Source organism: Neofelis nebulosa, chromosome 1 (genome assembly GCF_028018385.1).
Source record: "Neofelis nebulosa isolate mNeoNeb1 chromosome 1, mNeoNeb1.pri, whole genome shotgun sequence".
Classification (NCBI taxonomy): domain Eukaryota; kingdom Metazoa; phylum Chordata; class Mammalia; order Carnivora; family Felidae; genus Neofelis; species Neofelis nebulosa.
Genome location: NC_080782.1, coordinates 144,778,701 through 144,795,885, shown reverse-complemented (window position 1 = coordinate 144,795,885; position 17,185 = coordinate 144,778,701). Strand labels below are relative to the sequence as shown.

Sequence of the window (17,185 nt, the reverse complement as noted above, 5' to 3'; positions counted from 1 at the left end):
CAGAGAGAAAGGGAGAGAGAAATCCCTAGCAGGCTCTGCACTGTCAGCACAGAGTCCCATGGGGGGCTTGAACTCATGAACTGAGATGGTGACCTGAGCTGAAACCAAGAGTCGAACACTCAACTGACTGAGCCACTCAGGCACCCCACAGAGCAGCATTGAGAGGAAGGAATCCTGAATGTTAAGTTTTGGCTCTGATCCTTATAGACGGTTTCTTGTCTCAAGAGTCTTCCCCAGATTGTTAGGAAGATTATGTAAGTTAAATATGAAACACCGGATCTTGTTTTCATAGTGATACCCGATCTCATTATTTTTTTTTTTGAATTTTTTTTAACATTTACCTATTTTTGAGAAACAGAGGGAGGCAGAGCATGAGCAGGGGAGGGGGAGAGAGAAAGAGAGGGAGATACAGAATCCAAAGCAGGCTCCAGGCTCTGAGCTGTTTGTTAGCACAGAGCCCGACGTGGGGCTCGAACTCAGGAACTGCAAGACCATGACCTGAGCCGAAGCCGGACGCTCAACCAACTGAGCCACCTAGGCGCCCCATACTCAATCTCATTATTGATATTTCAGCTGACAGCCACTCATTTTTCTTACACTTAGAATGTGGCATGCAATTGATGGGCATATTGGTCTCAGGTTAGAGCCCATGGAACTCCCAACCAGGCCCGGAATGCCAGGAACAGCCAATACTCAGTCAGTTTCAGTGACAGTGGAGAGATGTTTTTATCCAAAATATATATGGTAAAATAATAGTACACAATTCTTAAAATACTCAGAGAAAGTCAGATTCTAAAATAAAAATATTTATGAAATAAAGCTTTGAGTCCTATACGTTTTCATGACCTGGGAGAGACTACAGATCATCTAGTTCAATATCCACAATTGACAGAGGGAGAGAAAGGCCAAAAATGTCTAGCGACTGGTTGTATGGTCTGGTAGAGAATCCTGGGCATAAATCAAAGATATCTGCTCCCCTTCCACAAGGTGGAGCAATTGCCAGAAAGTGACAGCGCAGGGATAGACCTTCCCCGGCTCTTTCAGAAAGGTGGGGCCATTCACCCACATCTTGGCAGGAGAATGTGAGTGACAATGATGTCAATCTGTTGAGAGACAAAGGAGGGGTAAGAAACTGGTGTGCCTATATTCCTTCCCTCGTCCATGGATTGGGATTCCGTGCCATGGATAGCTTTGGAAGCCATATGTTCAAGATGACACAACCATATTTGGGCCCCTGGATGATTGTGTGTAAGGAAGACTTTCACTCTTTCTACCCTGAACTTTCTTTTCCAGTAATTGGTATTTCTGAGCAAGACCCAGATTTGTTTGGTGTTAAGCCAGGGTTTCTTTATTGCAGCAGTTGGCTTTACCTTAATGATGTGGAACTTTTCATAATTTACCTCTACAAGGACTATTTTTCTCCACCTTGTACCCAAGTAGAAAACATGCCACTAGCCATCTAAGCCTTACCTTACTTTTTTTTTTTAATTTTCAAATGTTTTTTATTTATTTTTGAGACAGAGACAGAGTATGAGCAGGGGAGGGGCAGAGAGAGAAGGGGAGACCCAGAATCTGAAGCAGGCTCCAGACACTGAGCTGTCAGCACAGAGCTCAACGCGGGGCTCAAACTCACGGACTGTGAGATCATGACCTGAGCTGAAGTCAGACGCTCAACTGACTGAGCCACCCAGGTGCCCCAAGCCTTACCTTACTTTTAAACACGTTTTTGGATCGCTTCTCGGCCTTTTGGCTAAGATCAAGTATAGTATCTGTTCTTACCAGTTGAAACACACTTTTGGAGGTAAGTACTTCAAGGAGAGAGACAGTCTTTCAGAAATAGGGAATCAGTAGCGTCTGGATAAGCCATATTTTGCATGTCAGCTCCTGAATAATTAGATTAATAATTAACCCCCCCACTGTATGATTGTTTTCTTCTTCTATAAGAATAAAAGTTGAAGGGAAATTTTTACCAGCATTATGGCATTTATTTGCATTTATTTAGCGTGGTTGTTTTTACCACCTGTTTGCATATTTATTTCTAGATGGATTGAGAATCAAGGCAAAGCCAAAGGCAAGTTTCAGTGTAGTCAAACTGGTAATCACATGTGCTTAGCGGCTCAGGAGGCAGATTGTCTAGGGGTAAATCCTGAAGATAACCCCTGTCAGCTCTGCCATGTGGGGATATTACACCTCATTTCTGTGGTCTCAGTTGCCTTACCTATAAAATAAGATTGTGATGGTCCCTATTTGATAGAGCTGTTAAAATGGTGAGATGAAAAAAAAATCTGCAAATCGCCCCACATAGGACCATACTCAACAGATACTGTCTTGGGGCAGAAAATGAAGAGGGAACACCCTATTTGATTAATGACTTTTGTTAAGGCATCCAATATGAAAAGCCAAGAATTGTGAGAACAAGTGTAGGAGGCTTCCAGAAGCTGACCTACATGTTGATAATGTTTTTGTTCTTCGAACATCAAGGTGGGGGTCTGTAAGCTGTAATGCAAGTAAGAAACCATCAACTGCTTACCATCAGCATGTTGTAAGGTTCGTAAGTGGATTTAATAGGTGTTATGCTCCTTTGGCTTAGCTCCATGATTTCCCATAGTGACTAAATGATAAAGTATGGAAAAGATTCTTCATTAGCTGTAATGTTCTACTACAAATGCACCCATTTGTTTCCGCATTTGCTATAGGTGTATCAAGTGTTGATCAGATACCCTACACTTGGTTAAGGACTGGCATGGTACTTGAACGTGTACCATGGTGTAGTCATAGGTTCTGCCACCAAGCAACATCAAGTCTAGTGACAGATGACAGACAAGTACATGAAGCTTTATAATCAAATGTGCCATCGTGCAGGGATCTACAGAGCAGTACGGAAATAGGAGAAAATGACAAATGATGTTATTGTTGTTGAAATACCCTTTCCTTCCTCTTTAGAAGAATCCACAATCTAAAATTTCCTTCAATGAGATTTCAAGGTCAGGATGGGGAGATTATCATATCTTGATAAAATTATTAATAATGGAAGGACGCCTGGGTGGTCCAGGCATGGTCTCTTGATTTGAGCTCAAGTCATGGTCTCACAGTTTGTGGGATTGAGCCCATGTCAGGGATTCTCTCTCTCCCTCTCCCCTGCTCTCTCCCTCTCAAAATAAATAAATAAACATTAAAAAAATTAATGCTTGCAGCATAATACAAAATCTGCATTTCCTGAATATTATAGTTTATTACCTAAGCTAAAATACTGGTTTGGGTTTGACTTTGGTCAATACTTACCCCATGTGGCTCCGTTGCTTGGCTGTCATTACAAAACGTCCATTTTTAACATCATAGTGACAAACAGCTGTTACATAAGCTTGGACTTTATCTTTTGAATTTCGCTATGCGTAGACTATGTTCGTTGTACGTCCAGTTGGCAATTCATGGAGGAATCTGTGAGAGCCCAGGTTTACTGTCCTCCAAAGGAAGCTGTTAGAATTCCTTCAGATCTTCATGTGACAGTGGCCTCCCTTTTCCTGACCTCTTGTCATTGGGGCAAACTCTCACTGCTAGGCCGAAGACAAGGTCTTCAGAACAAACCCCGAGATATGCAGCCACAAAGGTCCATGGGCAGAACAAGTTGGGGACAGAGCAGAGAGGATTTTCTAAGGAAGCATGGTCTTTCCTGTTGACCAGTCGTCAACCATATGCCTAGAGCGTATGACGAATGGCACTGTGATCGTCGATGCATTTGAAGGATGATGTGCTAGCAATACAGTTTTAAGTTTTAATCTAGTAACTTTTTTGTTACACAAGTAATGCATGCCTGTTGTGGAAAACAACTCTAGATGAACAAAAACATAAACAAAAATTACCTATTTCCTACCTCCAGTGGTTTCTAGGTACTTTCTTTGCATATATAATAAAACCTTGGATTGGCAGTAACTTGTTCTGCAAGTGTTTCACAAGATAAGCAAACATTTTTTTTTTTAGGTTTTTAATGTTTATTTATTTTTGAAAGAGAGACAGAGTTTGAGTAGGGGAGGGGCAGAGAGAGACAGAGACACAGATTCTGAAGCAGGCTCCAGGCTCTGAGCTGTCAGCACAGAGCCCGATGCGGGGCTCCACCCCACGCACTGTGAGGTCATGTCCTGAGCCATTGTTGGATGCTTAACAAACTGAGCCACTCAGGTGCCTCGACAAGCAAACATTTCTAATAAATTTTAACTTGATAAACAAGCCACGTCTCGCAATATGAGTAGTACCTGATGCCGAATGTCACACGATCACAACTGAGCCAATGGTTCTTGAAATTCACTTTGATATACAAGTGCTTGGGATTATAAGCATGTTTCTGGAAACAATTATGCTCTCAAATCAAGGTTTACTCTACACATACATATTATTCATGTTGTATTGTAACCCTCACATTATTATGAACATTGAGGAAATATCTAGAACTAGAATATTCTTGGAAATGATCGCAATGCCCCTAGTATATTTGATATTTTATGATACTTTTGCTATATCTTATATCAAATAAGACTTTGAATAAACTCTGGGGGGAGGGGGAGATTTATGCATATCGCTCTTCACCGAATACTCTGCAGCCCTGTCATACAGTGGAAAGAACATGAGTTTTGGAATAGGACAGAAATGGCTGAAATTTGAGTTTGTACACTTGGTGGTTGTGTGATCTCGGCAAATTATATAGGTTTAATCACATGAAACTGCCAACATCTAATCCTTTTTGACTGAAAAATGGTGATTTCCTCTGGTTCAGTCTGAATCTTCAACTCTCCGAGTATAGCTTTCTTAACTATTAAATGTAGAATGCTACTCTCTAACAGAATTGACGTTGGAATTAAATCAGATAATATTTATTTTTTTTCATATTACTTATTTAACTTTATTGTTTTTTTAATATGAAATTTTTGTCAAATTGGTTTCCATACAATACCCAGTGTTCATCCCAACAGGTGCCTTCCTCAATGCCCATCACCCACTTTCCCCTCCCTCCCACCCCCCATCAACCCTCAGTTTATTCTGTTTTGAAGAGTCTCTTATGGTTTGGCTCCCTCCCTCTCTTACTTTTTAAATTTTCCTTCCCCTCCCCTATGGTCTTTTGTTTAGTTTCTCAGGATCCACATAAGAGTGAAAACATATGGTAAAATCAGATAATATTTGTAAAATACCTAGTGTATAGTAGATGTTTGACAAATATTAATCCCTTACCCTGACATCTTCACTGGGAATACACAATACCCTTAGGGGATGTGTGAGTGTGGATCCTCATGGAAGCAAAGGCTAAGATGGATTAAAGGGGCAAGAAATTTGTTGGGAGGAATGATTTTCAGGGAGAAGGAGGATCGATTCAGGAAAGGCCAGGGAAACTGTCAGACTGTGTTGGAGGTCTGGTCTTGACTGAAGGAGAAAGAGAAGAAGGCAAGATTGGGGTCAGATGTCTTAGACCACTGTACAGTTCTGAGGGAAGTCTGTCAAGGCTATCAGCAAAGGGGAGTCCTGTGTCATACAGGCACCGGGTTGCCTTGATCTCTCTACTAGGGTCATTTGTTCCCTGGAGGCAGTAATGTTCCCTAGAGCACAGAAACCGGTGGGATTCTCAGAGGGTAGCTCCTGGAGCTACCCCGGCAGAAATTGGAGGGGCACGTTCTTCTGGCCACCATTTGTGAATTCCAGACATTAACCAGTGCAGTGTGTTCCTCATTATTTTTAGCAAGATTGAAATTAGAATTTGGGAATGATCAGGATTTGGAAAACGGATAATTTAAATTTTTTCAGCATTATTTATGGCATCTCGTCAATATTTGCCTCCACATTCCCCTCACAGTGAAATCCGGACTGACTTGACTCTGGCCCTGTTCTTGGTCACGACTTGGATCCCTTGTCTTTTGGCTTCTCTTCCCCTTTACATTCTTGGAGCTTTCTAGGCCCTGAAGAATGACACTGGGATTTTAATAATCATTGATTAGCAGTCTCTTTTTATTTTGGTTTTGTTTTTCGTTCTTTTTATTGAGATTATAGGAGTTCTGATGTAACATAAACATAATTTTGTCTCTGAGTAAAAGAATCCCAGAGACAGAAAATAGAAAAGCTGATTGGGTTAATACCCAGGGACCAGAGTCATCACGACTCTCCAATTACTGCCAGTGATATTACCGCCTGTAGTTAGGATAATGATGTTGTAGTTTTTGAAGTATTAATAAGCTGATGAGATAGTATGATGCCTCAGGATAGAGTCTCTGGCTTTATTTATTTATTTATGTATTTATTTAGGGGTGTTCTATAAAGACAGAGGAGGAAACTGTAAAGAGTGATACAGTATTTTAGTGTTAGGCTGTTAGGAGATACTATAATGTCATTTTTCCAGTTAAGAAAAATCACATGGTAATGTCACATAATCAGGACCAGAGGTGATTTACAAACCTGTCAGGCATACACATTTTTCCAGCTTCTCTAGAGATTTCGTACATTTCGGCAGTCATTGTAATTGCGTTAGAGTTTATTCTTTGCAAAGCCATCAAAGTCAATGAGCTAATATCAAAGTTTATGTTAACAACTCAAAATAGTTCCAACCTTTAAATTGTTGACATGGAAACACATCTTTCTTCACCTTATCAGAACTCTGCACGTGTGCCTATGTGGACTGGGTCCTGGATTAATCAGAAATGTACTATTCGATCATGCCTTCAAGTCAGCAAGAGTTACGAAGAGAAAATTATTATTCATATATTCTGTGTATCTACAGAAAATAATCAGTCTAATGGTGTTGTGATGTTGGCTGTTTTTAGGCTGTTTTATTAAACTGGTAAAATCCTCAACACAACCTGAATTTTTCCAGCCCCAGCCCCAGAGTAATTAACAGATGTTTACTTTGAAAAAGAGGTACAAACCCTATTTCTCTGTCAATGTTCCATTTAAAAGGTGAATATATTTTGTGCATGTAGTGTGCAGCACTAAGAAGCAAATATGAAGGAGAAACTATATTCTGAACTGCAGACTCTTAAACCATGTTAGAAAAAGACCGTGGAGGGATCTGTGTTAACCATGTAGCTTCAGGAACATAAATGTCTGAACTTCATTGGCTCAGACAATGGCTGAGAACAATGGCTCCTTGTGCTTTTTTTTTTCTCCTTCAAATTGCCCAATTGTTTTCGTCTTCATTTCATTTGAGTTCAGTTAACACACAGTGTTCCATCACTTTCAGGTGTACATGCGGCTGTTTTGTGTCGCCGTACAAAGATATTACGATATTGATGATGTTCCCTGTGTTGTGCCTTTCATTGCTGTGACTGACTCATCTCATACCTGGCAGCCTGTGTCTCCCACTCCCCTTCACTCATTTTGTCCACATCTCCCCAACCCTCCTAGTCTGTCACCCATCAGTTTGTTTCCTGTATCCTTGTGCTTTATTTGAACCATTAGACCAATCATTTGGGACTGGGGGAATTTGTTAACCTGGGTAGCAGCTTGGCCGTGATGGCCAGAGTGAGGATCCTCATGCTGTTGTGCAACTGTACTTCTCACCTGGGTTGCTGCACTAGGATTTGTTTTTTGTGCAATGTTTGGGAAAATGTTTGGTGGAACCGTTGGGCTATTTTCTGGATACCAGGAGAGGAAGGTAGGATACCTTATTCAGAAGGAGGTGGGCAGATCAAGGGATGAGTAACCAGTTCACATATATAAAAATCCATTTTGGAGATTTCTTCCTCACTGTCCCTAGGTGGATATGAAATTTAAAACCGAGTGGAGGAAACTCCTGGCATACTTCCCTGGGATGTAACATAATTCATATTGCCCCCTTTGTAGATCTTCAGACATTTTCAACATTAGACCTACTGTGATTCTACTCTAAGAACCTCATCTTCTTTAGAATAGAATGTAATTTTCCTTTTTCTGAATTCATAAGACCATCAGAGGATAAGGATTATGACTGATGCTCTAAGTCAGTGAATAAAAGGAAAAGATGGATAATTTTACACATGACCCTAAGTAGGGGTGCGGTCAAGGATAATCAATTTGAGCCTCACAATAAAGGATATAGGGTCTGTGAGTTAATTGATAAATCCCTTTGGGTTTCAACCTTTATAAATGAAAAGCTGTCTCCCCCTATGTTGTTAGCATATAGGTCCATAGTCAGTAGCTTATTCATATATCCATCCATCCATCCATCCATCCATCCACTCATTCATTCAACCAACACATATTTATGAAGCATTTGTCATATGTCAGGCACTGTGCTTGATTTGGGGACACAACAATTCCTGCTTTGTTGGATTATAGATGTTCATGGCACGGGTTATAGGGCCAAGAGAGTATCGAATATCTATCTCTTTTAACTCTATTGCCAGGTCTTAGAAAACAAGGTACATGTGTCCTCAGTGCCTAGCCTAGGGCTATGCATTGTAAAATGGTATGTTGACTTGGATACACCTGGAGTATTTTTCCTTTGATTTAGAGCATGTAAAGTCTCTTTATTTAGATTCTTGCTAGTAGTAATAAGACAATCAATGATATGGTAGTTGGCATAGATCACACTTTCCCTGTCACATTCCATCAACTCCTGAACACATCCACAGAGCCGGTGGCTAATCCAGAATTCATTCCTCATAAGCTTTTCTGTGTGGGCCCAAAGAGTCAAATAAAACCATGCTCTCCCCTCAGGTTTATAGCAGCTGGAACAAATCCGAGTTGTTATTGTCAACTGTGATAATAGCTCACCGACTTTAATTAATTAAATCAAGAATAAATCCCCATACAGTTATCTTGACTCCAACATCATTGATTAAATTTTGGGGGGAAAGGGTGTAAGTATCCCATTTTAGGCGTCTTATTCACTGCATCTACATGATGAACTTCATCCTAGTTGGTCCTTTCTGGTCAATTTCTTATTTTTGTTGTAAAAATTACTGTATGCCAACAAAAAGATGGCTATCTGATTTTATTTCACGGGGTAGAACTGAGGAAGGGAAAAATGTAAATAATCAAAACCAAAAGTCCACATGTTTTTATGTGACTCTCTGCATTATTCTATGTTAGCCATGATTTTTTTTTTTAAAGACATCATTGTGGCACAAATAAAAGACATAGATGAAATGCCAAGTTGCAAACTTGGTTTAAGAATTCAGATATGTTTATAATATTAGTAGCTATCTTCTGGAAACTTATACTTAATGGAACCAAATACCTGTCTGCAAGGATTACCTAAAGGTCAAAATCTCCACTGTCCTTGGACAAAAGGTGCTGGTGTAAAAAATTCACTTGCTATTCCTTCTGGCTTGGATTTCAGGCAAGGAGCCAGGTGGCTTAACAGCTAAAGTTATGTTAGTTTCCTAAGTAGAATTTTAGATCACAAGAAGTCTTTTTTTTTTTTTTTTAATTTTTTTTTTTTTTTAGCGTTTATTTATTTTTGAGACAGAGAGAGACAGAGCATGAACGGGGGAGGGGCAGAGAGAGAGGGAGACACAGAATCAGAAGCAGGCTCCAGGCTCTGAGCTGTCAGCACAGAGCCCGATGCGGGGCTCGAACTCACGGACCGTGAGATCATGACCTGAGCCGAAGTCAGACGCTTAACCGACCAAGCCACCCAGGCGCCCCTATGAAGTCTTTTAAATGTCTGAGAAATTGGGGACCAAAGGATTCTGCAGTGAAGCGACCAGCTTCCAGAACCCGAGTTTGACAAGTGACAAGTAATCATAGACTGCCAATCTTCCCCTGAGATGCTAATGAACCCCTACCCTTCCATGACCTCAATAATTCACCAAATTCTTCCATGGGCATTGGTTTGCCCATTAGGTTTTCCTCTAGAAGGGGAGGCATCATTATCTCTCTATTACAAGTAAGTAAACTGAGGCTCACAAAAGTGAACTGATGAAGGAAGTTCACATGGCTGACAAGCAGTGACATGGAAAGCCAAGGGGCTTTCAATCAAATTAACATCTTTCTGTCTTCCTGGACACACATGGCCTAGCTCTCTTTCACTAATCTCCCACTAGGCCATGCAGAGGGAAACGATTCAGTGTCATAACTCCAGAGACACTTATCTATTTACTAAAAATTTTTTTAATGTTTGTTTATTTTTGACAGACAGAGAGGGAGTGCACGAGGAGGGGAGGGGCAGAGAGAGGGAGGCATAGTCCGAAGCAGGTTCCAGGCCTTGAGCTGTCAGCACAGAGCCCAACGCGGGGCTCGAACTCACGAGCAGTGAAATCATGGCTTGAGCCACAGTCAGATGCTTAACAGACTGAGCCATCCAGGTGCCCCACTCCAGAGACACTTTTTAAAGATTAGTAGTTTCCTAGCGAAATCGCTATTTTTGACAACAGTGACCACATGTGTCCACTGGCAGGGTACAAAATTAAAAATTAGATGATCAACAGCAGAGTCAATCCATGACAGACTGTAACTTTACTAATATTTCACAGAATGTATGACAAGGAAATTACATGAGCATCAACACTGACATTACTGTCATCGATTAGGGGGCTTCTTTATAGTTAACATATCATTGTATCATTTTGGCAAAGAAGTAAACGATAAGATCTTCTAATAAAGAAGTTTATTATTTTTTCCTGTAGGTTTATTCAGGGTTGCAAAAGCATGTAAGCATTTGTATTTTCTTTGAATTGCTTTCAAACCTTGAAATGGGTAATATCACCAAGGGATCGGTTGAAATAGAAAGGTGGACAAGTAGGTCTAGGATAGGGCCCGAGAGCTACATTTCTAACAAGCCTCTGGGTGTGGCCACTGCTTTGGCTGCTGATTGAAGGGCCAGGCTGGTAGTGACAGTGTCCTGAGCTTTCTGGGGGGGACTGACTACTATCTTTTCAGCTAGCCCCTTCCATGTTGCCCATGGAAACTTAGCGTCTGTTTTAAGTAGGTGGTTAAAAACGAAGTCTTCGACAGCAATTTTGTTGTGTTTTCACACGTTGTGTGGTCCTAATAGATGACTTCCTTCAAAATGTGTCTGTATCCCTTACACCGGACTTGTTATATGCCAAAACAGTTGACACAGCCCATCTTACCAGTTCTGTGAATGTCTTAGGTAGCCAATAACTCATCATCTCTTAGTTCCTACCTTCGAAAATGTGCTTCTTCCTATCTCAAGTGTTCATTCCAGAACTTCACGCGATTTCGCCTTGAGTAAGCATTTTCTCCCATGGTAAGTAAGTCCCTGTTTCATGTACATGGTTACTTGAAGACATTTATGGACTGTAATCATGTTTCCTGCTGAGCCTCCTCTTTTCTCGGCCATAAAGACATAGTCTCCGACTTTATACTTTCTTGCTTTATATTCCTAGCCCTTGTTATGTGTGTTCAATCCTTCACGTATTTTTATGCTGGTTTGCTGTTTCCTCCCTAAATTGGGGGTGGGCAAAGTGAAGAGAAGGTTATGTATAATTGAGAGACGGTGCTGATTTAGTCCTTGGAAGGACTATTTCCCAGGGATCTGAGGCACAGCAGGACATAGGGCAGTAATTGAGTGGATCCAGCTCTGGTCTCTTTTTGCAGCCCAGCCCCTGAGTGCTACTCACATTCATTGTTCATACTCCCATAAAGCACATGGTAGACTCTGCGTACCTAAAGACATCTATTTTATGGACTGCGTCTCCGCTAAGATTCCTTTGGGTCTTAAGATCTCTCTCATGTTATTTTGAATAAGGGAGGAAACAAACAAGGTTCAAGCTTTTCAGATACTTGTACGTATATAAAATAAACGCTAGTACAAAATGTCATCTATATTAGTCAGGGGTCGACCAGAGAAACAAGTAAAAGATACATATAAGGAAACAAATGGCAAGGAATTGGCTTATGTGATAGCGGTGTTGGCTGGGCAAGTCTGGAATCCACAAGGCAGGCTGTCTGGAAGGACAGGCTGGAAACTCAGGCGTATGCTGAAGCTGTGATCCACAGATAAAATTTCTTCTTCTTCAAGGAAGCTTCAGTTCTTCCCCTAAATCCTTGGAATGATTGAATCTAGGTGGTGATCTAGATGAATCTTCCTTACATAAAGTCAACTGAAGATAAACTTTAATCCCACTTAACAAAGTGTGATTGAATCCCAGTTAATCACGTTACAATGTGCCTTAACAGCGGCCCCAGATTAGTGTTTGATTGATTGGGCACCGTAGCTTTACTGAGCTGACCTAAAACTGACCATGATGTGACACATGGAGCTTTTGGCTATGTCTCCTATAATTTAAAGTGTCAAGCCACTTGTTTACCTTTGGGGAGATACTAAAGATACTTTGATGTAGTGTATGGGTCCCTTCCTTTTTGGTAAAGTGTGGTTATGGTCCTGCATCTGTTGTGGAACTTATTCACATGAAGTGTCCATGCCCACGTGTATGGAGATTTTCAATCCATGCATGATGGTGGGTTTCCCACTTCTGAGTCACACAGGTGTAGGCCATAATGACAGATGTAACCATGAAATAGAGGAATGCTTCTCAGACTTGAGTCATTTTAATATAACCTTCGTGATTTTGTGTCTGCATGCATTATTACTTCCACATGTATAATCTTCTAAATATATTACTTTGAAGTATATTATCTGTGTTTGTAGTTCTGGTAGCATGGTGGATTGAGGTAATGTTGAATACCCTCTCGCTGAAAAGCAGAAATTCTATTTTCAAAAATAGTCATGTTTAAAGGACCTAACGGGCTTGAGGGCCAGGGCAATGAGCCTGTGAGTTGATGCTAGGGAAACTGGGACTATATTAGGTCTAAATAGGAGTTCTAAGAGAGGCAACAGATGTTGTCCTGTATCTTCAGGAGGCAGGGAGATTGACTGAGGCCCTTTTTTGAAGATGAGATCCTAGAAGACCTGCCCCTTTCGACGCAAGAAACATATCTCCAACTTTTAAGGGAAGGGACAAGAAAGCTGCAGGTAAAAAAAAAAACAAAAACAAAAAAACTACCCCATTAGAAATCAAAACCTGAACTTGATTAAATAAATATAGATACAAAATTTGCATGTATTTTAGTTATGATATTTGGAACTGAGATGGAAACATGAGTGCAAAATCTAGTTCCCCATGATAAAAAGGAAACAGAACTCCTCTGGAAGGACACTTCAACAACATAGGGCACCTAAGAATTTCCAGAAGTATGGGTTGAAGGGCACATAACAGTGAAGATGAGCTCATAATGGGGAAGAAAATGTACACACTCACAAACAATGTTAGGAAACGTATGCAAGCAAGAATCAGAAGACAAGACCTAGGATCTTAAAAACTTGAATTAGCAATATGAGTCTGTAAAATACAAAGATGAAAAGTGATAAAGGAGATAAAAGTAGGAATAGAAGCTACAATGAAAGAATTGGAATCTATTGGCGGCAAAACATAACTGTAAAGATCCAAAAGGAACTTGGAGAAACAAGCAAAAGACCCTGAAATGTTAAAAATTCATGGATAATTGAAAGATTGTTCATATTTTTAATGTTCCACTGGTTTTCTTGTGTGGAGTGGGGTATTCCTTACTACTTGTGGTTGTTGAATGTTCAAAATAATAACCTTTTGAATCTTTCAAGCACAGGTAGCTCTAGATACTTCTGCTAAAGATGTAAATGTAGACATTTGAGAAAACTTGAGACTAGCAAACATAGGTTTCAAATTTTCCAAACCTTTATAAGAAATCGACAAGTCAAAGAAGTCAGATTATCCGCAATGCTTTATATACTCTTTAGATACTTCTTTAGATAAAGAACACAGACTCTTGACTAATGGTAATAGAACATAGTGATAGGATGTGACGTCACTCCTGTGATTAGGTAATCTTGCATGACACTCATGAAGGGCTTTTGGGGATAGAATTCAGATTCCAAATCACTTGCTTTGAATTGATAAAAAAAAAAAAAAAAAAGGAGTTTATCCTGATTGGACCAAACTTAATTAGTTGAAAGCCCATAAGAGGAAGTGGTCATGCCTTACAGACAGAGCTGTCCTTCTGCTGGCCTTGGAAAAGCAAATGGCCACGTCGAGAGCTCCATTTTTCAGGGAACTGTGAGCAGCCTTGAGACCTAAGGGCGGGGGGATTCTAGCTGACACCTACTGAGGTAAGAAGTTGACAATGGAGCTGCACGGAGAGGAATTCTACCAACTGAGGGATCGTATTAGAAGTGGATTTTCTCTTCAAGCCTTTGATAAGACTTTGATCTAGTCACACCAGAATCGCAGCCTGGTCAGACTCCCAAGCAGATAACTCCATAGAACCATGCATGGAATCCTGAACCTCGGAAACTGAGAGACAATAAAAATAGGTGGTTTTAAGCCCCTTAGCTTGTGGCACCATATTATGCAGCAATGGCAAGTGAATATATTCACACTGATAGAGTTTATGCCAGTAGTATGGTCACACTGGGACATCCCCTATGAAGTAGAAGACAGTTGTTACTCTACCTCTTGGACCTTTTTGGCGTCGAACATACTTGAGATGAGCGGTCTCATGCATTCTTGAGTGATTCTTAGAGGCGGGTCTAAATTAAGAGGTTTCTGCAGCAGCTGCAGGTTGTTTCTCTGCTGCTCAGTACTTGATTTAAAACACAGTTCCTGGGACGCTGTACCATAATAGAGACCGAGGGCCTGATTAGAAGATACCCATTGTTGATGCATCTAGAGCTACCCATCAAGAGCCGTGTGTTACCAGATGTACCAAGTCATGAGATCTGGCGAGGCAATAGTAATCTGTTGTGTGATGAACATGACGTACTTGGGATCAGGCCTGGGTAGAACCAGAGGACACTAACAAGTTACGTAAATAGGCGACCCAGACCTGTGTGTCTCCTATTACATCAGCCCCTTCATCAGCTCTTTTGGGAGAGTTTGGAAGGGTTTCTCTACAACCAACTCAAGAACATGCAAAATTCAGGAAGGGTTCACAGACGGGTCTTGGTGGTAGAGGGGAGCGAACCACCAGTCTGGAGCGAACCACTGTTACGTTATTGTTCCCCTCAAGGCTAGCCCTGCAGGGCATTATAAGTTAAATTCTTTTATTAGGCAGACATGTGAACAATACACTTAGTCATTCACTTTGGAAACAGAATTGTCTAGAGATGGGAACATGCACTGAAAGCCTGGCCAGTGGCAAAAAGTTGGTCCAGCTGGTCAAGACAGAGACCAAGTGTATGGGATGACTCATTCGATCCAGCTTCTCTCTTCAGTCACCTCCATAGCACAGTGGGCACCTAGACGGTGGCCACGATGGCAGGAATGAAGACTATAAAGTCTGCTCCTCCAACTTCGATACAACGTTGTCTTATCGTCTCTGCCTCGAGAAGAAAGATCAAATAAGATAAGGACTGGATGTCCGGGGTCCCTGTGAGGCAGAGTGGCTGCTGTGGTGGGGATGGAGCAGGAAGTGAGATTCCAGCGGGCTGAGGAATGAATGGGTGTGTGAGGGTGGACAGTCCTTGCAAGAAATCTGACTTTGAGAAAGAGGACCGAGATGAGGTGGTCCCTTGAGATGGGCATGAAGTTTAGGGAGATCGCAACACTGAGGTAGGAAAGAATGAGATACATTAAACTATGAGTAAGGAGGAGGCAGTAGGGGAGGAGATATAAAGATAAAGGATAGAGACATGCTAAACTCTCAGGTGCCTAAGAAGGAGGGAAGAAAAGGGGCCCAAGAGAGAGGGACGCACTGATTTTCTGGTCTTCAACAGAGGACTAAAATGAAAAGTGTCTTCTGTTTCGATACACAGTAAGATTTTGTATATCTGGAGCTCACTAATTTCTAATGCAGATGCCTTCAGAATTTGGAGTATTCTATTGGGGGGCAGAGCTAAAAGTCTGTAGCTTTGTGACATGTTTTATAACTATATTATAATTGCCTTTACCAATGAAATCAATAGTAAATAGTAAAGAGAATTTGAGAAGGATGTTTGTGCCACTGAAGAAATCTTAAAGAAAACAGCCAAGGCAAGAACCTAAAGCATTCTATTTGCATACCAGCAATGGTGTGCTAATTACAAATTGCTCTTTTGGACTACGGATTATTAAATAGGCTCTTTGGTTAATAGCAATCGTTAGCCTGGGGCTATAAAGTAATACAATGGCCGTATTCCAAAAATATTGTGTAATTCCTTATTTTAACTTGGAAAGCCCAACGCCTGCCTTCTTCCAATTATTCCAAACTAATGAGCTTTCGCTGCCACGCATAGAAGCATAGAAGGGAATTTGGAAAACATTGCCCGGTTTGCTGACCAGTACTAGAAAAACTTGAAGCTCTCTTTGTCTTTTTTCTTTGTTTCTTTTTAACCCAAAGCCCTTTTCCAGAGTCCGATTCAAGCTGGGCTCCTTTTGCTCACACCTGGTGCAACCGTTGGTTCCCACTTGGCACTGTTAAGTGGAGGGGGCCTGACAGCATACTGTCCTCCCAGACTCTGGGCCTCTGGATGCAGAAAGCCAATTTGCTTCTCGCTGCTTTGTCTTGGGCACCTCACAATGTGCTCTAATGACAGCTCAGCAGTTCTAATAGCCCTTTTTAATGGCTAAAAACAGACCCGGTCTGTCCAAACATAGCCTATTCACCAGCTCTCGTCAAAACAATTCAGTTTTGCTATATGATGATGCAGCAGACCATGGAAAGCAGTCACACAGACTCTATTCAAGTCCCAAGTTGGACCCTGAGGCAAAAGCAAGTCGACCCAAGCAATGGTCATATTAAATACTTTTTTTTTTTTTTTTACTGTCTGTTTCTGAAATAGGGCTTGTGTTTCAAGGGACAAGGCAGGCAGGCTCCATTTGCAAATGCAGCTCAGCACAATTTGAAAAAAATGAGTAAAGAAATTGGGTCCTTGAAGGGGTGAGGGATTTTCATTTTGACTGTAGTATATCATTTATACTTGACCACCTGTGTTTCACAGCACAGAGAAGAAAGTCTAAGGCTAGTTTGTAGGTAATGGAAGTCTCAACGCAAAGGATCAGTGACCATTCTGTTTTTCTCTTAAGGCAACAATTATGTTACATATCTGTATCCTTACTGTGACATTTTGACTTTTAGATCTTGGCCATCCGGTGGTTTTCAGCTCAATTTCCTTACATTGTCCTGACCTACAAAGTATAGCAATAAAGGGAATACCAAGTGACACTTAAAATAAAAAATAACTAGTTTCCCTGGGCCCCCTTAAGGGTGTAATTTTAAAATGTAAATGTATTAATGATCCTTCAATGAAAAG

At 40.9% G+C, this 17,185-nt stretch overlaps 1 pseudogene; it reads left to right on the top strand.

The window, feature by feature from the left end:
* The first annotated feature begins 1,730 nt into the window (after positions 1-1,730).
* LOC131490080 (U2 spliceosomal RNA) lies at positions 1,731-1,814 on the top strand (annotated as a pseudogene).
* The last annotated feature ends 15,371 nt before the right edge of the window (positions 1,815-17,185 follow it).